General features: G+C 32.2%; 1 long non-coding RNA gene across 2 annotated transcripts; it reads right to left on the reverse strand.

Annotated features, from left to right (window-relative positions):
* Positions 1–314: 314 nt before the first annotated feature.
* Positions 315–6,559, reverse strand: LOC118206089 (uncharacterized). Of its 2 annotated transcripts, XR_015044121.1 has the most exons (4): positions 6,490–6,559; positions 5,728–6,016; positions 696–795; positions 315–545 (listed from the first exon to the last, which is right to left on the reverse strand). It is a non-coding gene; the product is annotated as an uncharacterized LOC118206089 (long non-coding RNA). The 2 variants fall into 2 exon arrangements; XR_015044120.1 differs by lacking the exon at positions 6,490–6,559 and having other exon boundaries at positions 5,728–6,481.
* Positions 6,560–9,614: the final 3,055 nt, after the last annotated feature.

Here is a 9,614-nt window from a genome sequence, read left to right on the forward strand (position 1 = left end):
TTCTGTTATTGGAATGTGTGAAAGTTTAATTTGTATATGGCTTTGCGTACTGAAACTTACAAATATGCAAGTACTCTTATTAACCAGGAAACAAAAGTGTCCACATTTTTAAGTGACTATAATGTTTTTTAATCTTAATGAAAATCAATTGATATCATGGATGATGAAATAAAGAATGAAAATATGTTTTATTTAAGAAGGGATAATGTATTATTCATGTCTTGTAAGAAACAATACTTATATTATATTATGCTTCACAGATGACTAATTCATAATATGTGGAGCAATTTTCAGTAAAAAATAATTCAAAAATGGAGAATTTTTTCCCAGACTTTATTCAGAATACATAATTATTTTACATAGCTTTTATTCATCTTTTATTTCTGAAAATAAAGACATATCAGATAAAATTCCTTGAATAGAGTATAAATATTATTATTCAACCATATTATTTCAAAATTTATGAGTACTAGTTTCAGTTTCAGAAAATTCTGCTGGCAGAGCTTGCTCTTGACTCTTTATACATACCAGATATCCATTGTTTACTGAAAAATAAAGAAGACTAAATTCAATTGTGAAACACGAGATCACTGAAAACAATGCACCATTCATTTTGCAAACATAAACCTGAAATATTAAAAATGATCAGATATGTTATGAGATTAATTATGAACAGAAAAATTTTCAGTACTTACATATTACCCCATTGGCCATGAAAATTGGTACAGACCCACCAATCATTCCTGAGGAAATCCTTCACAGTCAATGGGATAAAGTACAAATTTTCTGATTCCTCTTTAAAAAAAAGAGAAAATTTTGGCATGTAGGTCCCCGAGAATGCATTGTTAACATAAAATGAACTATTCTCTATTATCCACAATTGGGGGGTATCACCCTGGCCAAAAGGGCTCATTGTTGCCTACTTTAACAATTTTCTTTTATACTATTATTATACTTCCAAGTTACATACAAACATAAGCATTTTTATTTGTTTATTAGCCATATAACATTACAAAATAAAGCAAACTCAAAAAAAAAAAAAAAAAAAAAAAAAAAAAACTTTTATAGAAACTGTATGGCAGCAGATGAACTGCAAAATATTTGTCCACTATACTTTATATTTTTCAAGCATTACCAAAGGAATGGAATGCTGTCCTGAAAAACATTTCTTATTTTTAATTTCTTTAAATATATCAATCACTTTTTTTAATCCTCTGATAAGCATAGTAACATACTAAAACACCACAGCTCATATTATCAGTTTGAAAAATATGCAAAGGATAAATTATTTTCCATTTAGTGCTAGTAGCAAATATTTTAGCTAAAACCTTACACCATGTATGAATTAAAATTTGATACTCTTGCACACATGATTTATTTTGTGGATCATAAAATTCAAATACCATATCTAGAATATTTACTATTATTAATATCCAATGACAATTTAAATTTGCAGGGATAAAAAATAATTTTGCTGATTTTAATCTTGTTAATAACAGATCTTTAATACAGGAATTTGCTTTAGGTATTTGTAAATTAGACTTAACAAAGGCAAAATTTTCATAACTGTTTAATATTTTAAACAAAAAAGCATCAATTATAGATTTATTTTGATCAATTCTGGTTAAATCACACAGATATTGATCACTGTTATTTAAATCAAATGCTATGGCTTTAAATTTAATTTTCTTTTCCACACATTCATTTATTTCTGGGTCATCTACACTATCATTAAAATCTTCGATTCTTGTTCTGCTGATGTTTCTGTAATTTTCTTTTTTTAGAAGTTTTAAACAATTGTGGGTTAAGTTTTTGATTTGGTGAAATTGGACACGATGCACTTGAAACTCTTCTTGAATTTTCATTCGAGTTTAAAATTCCCCTACATTCTGAAACTAATGAATTTAATGTTATATGAACTCACTTTAACATGACATTTTGGACTTTTGGTTGTCTTATTAATCGCAGTAATTCTTCTACAAACTTTTCACATGGATTTACTCTCTGTTCAATACTTTGTGGAATGTAATGATTAACAGAATACACATTTATTGCTTTCATATTTCCATTGAATTTCTGATTCGATTTAAGATTAATCTCTGAGGGATTAAACATACAATCATTTTGTCTATTAAGAAATGAATGCACTTTATGTATATGTTTGCACAGCAATTTATCTAAGCAATTGCCATGATACAAGTGACTACACAATGAGACACAATACTTAAGGGCATCTATAAAAGCAAAAATCCTGACACGGACAAATTTCAAAAAGATGCTGCACAGTATATATTTTATTTTTTGCCTGGGAGCAAACAGTCCAAGAATTATCAGAGCATTTATTTACATCACTGTCCCTAATTTTTAGTCCTCTCTGATGCCTACTTAAACAAAAAATGGAATTTCTGGGAGATACATTAGTGTATAATTTATAGGTATGCTTTCAATATTTATCTTTCTCAATTGTCAGAAGTGTAGAAATTAAAATATCTAATCGTCTATTATGTCTCCGCTTAAAATAAACAGTTTTCAACTGATTGTGAAAAGATTCACAGTACATGTTAGTATCAGTAAATGCATGTGGAAAGTTCCGATAACATAAAGCCCATTCTTCTAATCTATTTTTATAATTTTCAGAAAAGTATTCAATAAAATCTCTACTTTTCCTAGAATAGTCATTCAAAAACTTCCTTATTTGATCATGAAAAGTGATCTGGTTTCTTTTATGTAATATTTTTGTTAATTCTCCTAGCATTTTTTGTCGTACTTCCTTATCTACCACTTTAGAATTAAGTTGTCAGAACCAACTTTGGCGTACGTGCCACGAACATAAAAGATGCTTAACATTTTGGCCAAAAACCTCTGAAAATGCAGGATATGTAACTTTGTCATCATCTGTCATTATGCAGTTTACATATAAATTTGGTACACGACACTTTAAACTATTAAATAAACAATAAAGAGTGTCAGCATCTAGAAAATTAGTAATAAAATGAGCAACTGGATAGCCACAACCAAATTCATCAGGTACTATAAGATTAAGAAGGTAAAAATCATACTGGTTAGTCTTATGCGGAGAATCGATACATAGAATCTCTGTACAACCTTTTATCCTCATTTCTTTCTGTTCACGTGTCTGAAGACCAAAAGCAAACGATACTTTATGATTTGGAAGATTATCTAGATCAGTTGGACCGTACAAAGTTGAATTATTCTGAGGCTTATAATATATATTATAATAACACAGGATTGTATGCTTCACATTTTAAAGTTTCAATGATTGAATTAATAGAAACTGCATCACTACTTGGACGCAATGAATTGTTTAAATATCTAGAATAAGCACAAATAGCTTTACGGGAGAGAAAGCTTTCCTTTACAGGGAATTTATTTCTATTCTCGCGATTTCCTGATCCATCTTGTAAGATATCCCTTTTTTTTGTGGAGGCACAGACAAATGTAAATTTGCTTTTATCAAACATCGCGTACTTTGTTTCAATGGCTGATATTTACAATTTTCCAACTTTTGCTCATGATTATGTTTAGGAAAGTAAAAAACAGAGATTTTATTGATTTCTTCACACGCCCACATTCTGACTGGACAGCATAAATTTTTTGAAATTGTACATTTTTTATTTTTCCGACTAGTATTTTTTCAAAATCAGAATAACCTTGCGTGGTAAACTGACAACAATAATAATGATAAGTTTTAGAATTTTTCGTTACTTTAGAAAACTTCCTGAATGAAGTAAATGTCGAGGTTCCTTCCAGTTCTATCCAGTCTTGAAAATAACTCATTGTTTCAAATGAATATTCTTTTAAGTTATTTAAATTATGTTTATCTGCTAAATGCTTATTAAAATTTAAAACATATATAAAAGACTTATGGCAATCAGGTATGAAGCATACATACAATTTATTAAGTTTTGTGCAAAATTTCTTATGATTAAAAAATGATAATTTGCAAGGATAACAGTTATCATTATTTAGACATTTCTGAGGGTAAACAGATGAAAAATTTTGTTTTAAATCAGGTACTTGTTTATTTGAACATTTTTTTTTTTTTTTTTTTTTGTGTGTGTGTGTTTATAAAATGAATTTTTCGATTTATACGTTTTCAAGCATATTTCACATTTATGAAGATAAGCCATTTCTATTTTGTCATTAATACATTCTTTGGTTTCTAATGTTTTAACACTCGATACATTATCAATGTTTATAGCAATATTACTTTGAGGAGAAGTTAATGAAAGTTTAAAATTTTCAGTTTTTCTTTGCAATTTTTTTTATGATTATTAAAAGAATTTTTAGTTTTATAGTTTTTTTTTACAAACATCACATTTTCTAGGGTAAAGCGATGGTGCATTACAGTCAATTTCGGACCCCCCCCCTCCAGTCAGAATAGGACACATAGACTTATTTTCCCTCTCTTGACAATTAATTTCACTGCTTTCTACGTGATCTTTTAGTAAACAAAATTTATTAAAGTGAAAGAAACTTAGGCCACAACTACAAGAAGCGCTTTCTCTGGTCATAGAAATGTTCTTTTCCTGCAAAGCAGAACTAGAGGCAGAGTAAAAGTCATCTTTTGTTGTACACAATTTAGGTTGTGAAATATAAAAATTTGTTGAATCATTTTTTAAAATCCCTTTGCCACTAACAGAAGAACAATACAATGGATAATAATCACTGAAAGAAACAGCACTTGCCTGCTGTACACTACAACCAGCAGCAGCGACTGCATTTTTTTGTGATGATCCCGTGTAGGCCATTACACTTTTTAGGCGCAAAACAGCTGAAGCAGCATTCTTCAGACGCAAACCGCCATTAACAGTCAAATCCTTCCTTGGACACACACCATCATCAAAAGCACGAATTGGATTCTTCTGAAAGCTAGCAATTAGGACAGTAGTGTTCGTAGAAGAATTAACAGTGGAACTAGCACTGCTCCTCAGAAAACGGCCAGAACCACGGACTGCAACACGTCTGGAGTAGTCAACATCAGCAAGGGTGTCATTTCTATGACAGGGGCTGGCAGTGACGTTATTCCTTGAATGCAAACCAAAAGCAGCTTCTTCGGATGATCGCCAGTACCATGGACACCAACAACGGGAATGACAACATTCTTAGGGCATGGGACAGGGGTAGCAATGTTCCTTGGATGCAAATCAGAACCAGAGCAAGGGATGGCAGCATTCCTCAGATGTGAACCAAAACCATGGGCAGAAACATACTTAAAATGAGAGCCAACACTACGTATGGCAACATTTCTAGAATGACATCTAGGTTTAGTCTCATTCCTTACATGCAAACCAGAATCAGTTCTACGGAGTGATCCACCACCATGCAATGAGACCGAGAACTAGCATCTGGGTTGGCAACGTTTTTAGGATGTGAGCCAGGGGTGGTATCATTTTGCAGATGCAAACTAGAACCATCTGTGGGGTTAACAGCTTTCCTTGAATGAAAGTCACCACCATGGACAACACATTTAAAACGCGATCCAGCACCAGGAATAGCAACACTCTTCAGTCAAGAGCCAGAAGCAGCTTTAGCAGCATTTCTCAAAAAATCAGAATTAGCCTTCTTAGTAGCATCTACAGCACAACCATGCTTCAAAACAGTTGAATAAAGAGGATAAGAAGGGCTTGCAGAAACAAAAGAATCACTCAGTGGTGGAAAATCCAATGCAGCAAATGAAACACAAGACAATACAAAATGACTTACCTTTGCAGAAACTGGCTTTGAAGTCATAACAGTCTTGATATTATCCAGGAAAACTGCCACAAGTTTCTTGTTCCCCAGACGGTTTAGGTTTAATCCATCCCTAGCCAATAACCTAGCTCCAAATTAAAGAGACAACCTGCAAACAAAAAAAAAGCTTCTCGATTTTGGCAGTAATTTTCAAGTTGAGAATTAATTTCTACAACTTTTCTACTAATTACCTGTAAACGGTTCAAAGCTGCTACTCGCTGATTTAAAGTTGTGAAAAAATCTTCATCACATGATAGGATATCTGAAATGATAACATTGATATTTGGGTTCAAAGTTTAATATCCCTAGAGAGGCAATCGTACTTTTTAAGAATAACTTCAACATTGTCATTCGAATTGTTGGTACCAACATGTACCAAAATCAAATGGTATCGATTGTCCAAAAAGGATTTAACCTTTCTATCATTGCACCGGGAAAAGAATGTAAATCTACTTCATAATTCAGAAGATTCGCAGGTAAATATTTAACCATTGAATCTCCAGTTATAAGCAATTTCATCTTTTTTGGTTGCATATCGGCAAAACAAACACAACTACAAATCGAAACACAGATCAATAATTTGGTAATATACACTGTAAGTAAAATGCAACTATATATTAAATGAAAATCAAATCAAACACTAATCATAAATATAACAAAATACAAATAATTATTAATAGAAAAAAAAGTAAATAGCTCAAGTAATGCGAGAAAAATGGCGCAAAAAATACACACCTCACTCCCGCTAATATTAACACGTAAATTAAATTCGCGCCAATTCTTCAGCTTGCGGAAAAATTTACGGAAAAAAAAATAACGCCAAATGCTCGCCAAGCTTTGTTGCCAACAGAGATATCAAAGGTACATATCCGGTGATAACGTAGAACACACTTCCGGGTTCCGACAGACAGACAGACAAAGTAGACCAAGGAGGTTAGAATACATGGAGATGCCTTGCGCGCAGTCCAAGTGAAGCCAAAAAGGGGGGGGAAAGCATGCCCTTAGTAGTCGTGGCTTTAGAAAGATTGACGAGCTCTTCAGCCAATGAGGCAGAACCTAGCCACACCCAGTTTCGTAAATTAAAGACCGTGGATTCTTCGCGCGCTTTTTCCTTCACTTTTTCCCGCCATTTCATTTTATTTCTACATTTTCTATCATCTTGTAGACGGCTGCAATATTGTTCCGAGAAGCAATTTTTATTCCTGCCAGAATGTTAAATTCCTGCGTTGCTTTCGGCTGTACAAATAGAAGAATAGCAGGATCCGGTATTACATTTCACAGGTAAATATTCTTTTAACATATATACTATCATTTATTTAATTATACTTTGCTCAAAGTTAGATAAAAATTTGCTGTGCATGTTTAAAACATATCCAAGGAAACGGCTGCAAGTGCTGATAATTGTATCAATTCTAATGATTATCAGGATATGAGCAATGCTCTTTAATTACCTTTATACTGTAAAATGAATGTTATGTTTTTCTCTGCACCTATATGCAAACAGTCATATATGGAAGCATTATAACTTCCCGCTAGTAATGATTAAGCATTTATATATGCATTTTTCTGAAAAAATTCAAAGCATGTTATTTGGTAATAAATTTATGCTTCTAACTTTTACCTTTTTTTATATATTAGTACTTTTACAGAATCCAGTAATTTAATGCGGGGAAGATATGTGGCTATAGTTGCCTTACATGACCGAAATATAAATATGAGTTATAGTTAATTTGCTCATAATTTCTAAATTATTTATTTTAAAAAATCCAATTTTTGAAATAAATAACAAAAAAGAATGTAACCTTGTTCATACATTTCATAATAAATCGGTTTTCCTAGAACTTTAAAATATAATTTGTATGATTTTATAATATTAAATTATTATTTGAAACCTATAAATAAATCATAGTTAAGTGGAAACAGTACTTTGTCTGCATATGACCAAAATAACTGAGGGTATAGTACAATAATTATAACTGGTTCTTGCACTTGTGTACCATAAATATTTTTATGTACCATATAAAAGAACCACTCTCTTCGGGTTCCCTTTAGTAATATCCATCCTGACAGAAATGTTAATTAAAAATTGTTGAATAATTAATGCACATACACTGCTATTTGCTTAGGAGACAGATGCGTTTGTAGTTTGTAGGCCTTCTTAGAGTAACTGATTCATATTCATATACTATGTGAGATGTTAAGTTTAAATTATGTTGAATTATGTGAGAAGTTAGCATTAAACATTTTGTAAAATTATCCATATTTCAAAAGAATCAATCTTTAAGAATTTGACTATCTTAATTTTCAGAATGTTGAAAATTTTTTCCCTCTTACAGGTTTTAGATCATGATTAAATTTATGATACTCACCAACATAGTTTGCTTTACTGTATTTAGAATGTTTCACCAAAGATTGCTGTTCGAATGATTTTTTGTCGTGGGGCTATATTTCACCCCTCCTAAAGCTACTATTGCTCACCATTGGCTCATTGATAATTGTACTTACGCCAAGATTTAAAACTCAACATCTCACATACTGCATGAATATGAATTACATACCATAAAAAGGGCCTTCCACAAAGGCATCTGTCTCATAAGCAAATAGCTGTGTATGCTTTGCATTAATTAATCAAAAATTTTAATTTATTTATGCACTAAAATTATTTGGTAATTTTATATGCCATTTCTGTATTGCATCATGTACTATATTAATCTATCATGTACTATACTAAAAATTGGATTTTAGATTGTTTTCAAACATTTATTTTTATACTTCTTCAACATATGGATTTTTCTTTTTCAGAATTCCTAAAGATCCAACGTTAAGAGAAGCATGGATTCAGGCAATACGGCGTAAAGATTGGAATCCTTCTGCAAATGCATTTCTCTGTTCTGAACATTTTAAAGAAGAGGATTTCAATAAAAGATACGCTAGCCACCTTGTAACGCTTAAAAAGGGTGTTGTTCCGAGCATCTTTAAAGAATTTCCATCTTATTTGCAGAAAGTTCAAAAGGTATATAAGGATGTGTTTTATTTTTTAATAATATTAAAGCATAATTAACTTAAACACACCAATCAAGTATTAATTTAGAATTCAAACAAAATCACTGATTTTTGTTATTTAAATTCTAAATTAATATTAAAGAATGTTTGTATATGATTTAGTGATATATTATGAACAGTCCTCTTCTAATTAAATAACTGTCTACCACTGGTAAGGCTAGTGCTTCGGTTTCTCACATCTGCTTGCAAATTCAGAAATAAAACCTTTGAGGAATTTTTAATTTTTACTTTCTTTGTGCATTGCGAGATTTGGAGGGCAGGGAGGAATTAATAATCTGTTACAAGTTTGTAAAATTTCTTTTAAATATTAAAGTCGACATATAATATTCATTTGATAGCTATTCAAGATTACAAGCTTATTTATTCTTACATCTGTTGCCCACCCAGGAGCGTAGCTAGAGGGGGGCAAGGGGGGACATCTATCCCCGGGCACAGAATCCAAGGGGCGCCAAACTGATGTTACGAAATTTTAGAATTAAATGTTTTCCATCCTTGGCAAGCAGTAGGGGGCGCGAAATCTTCAGTTGTCCTCGGGCGCTGAAAACCCTAGCTACGACTCTGTGCCCACCAGCGGCCGAGCGGTAAAGTCGCTGAATAGTGGTAGTTCAGTCCGAGGTTCGAATCCCACAAACGGGCTGGCTGCATGGGCGTTTTCGTGGTTTTCCCCATGTGTAATGTGTGTACGAGCCAGTTTCCCTTAGAAAGTCCTCCACGAAGACATCCCTCTCCTTAGGCAGATAGCCCTCAAGGCTTTGCCATAATCACACACACACAGTTCTTACATCTATAGGTTGCTG

The sequence above is a fragment of the Stegodyphus dumicola genome, chromosome 11 (assembly GCF_044657685.1).
Source record: "Stegodyphus dumicola isolate Sdum_Otavi_A_Nest chromosome 11, ASM4465768v1".
Classification (NCBI taxonomy): Eukaryota; Metazoa; Arthropoda; class Arachnida; order Araneae; family Eresidae; genus Stegodyphus; species Stegodyphus dumicola.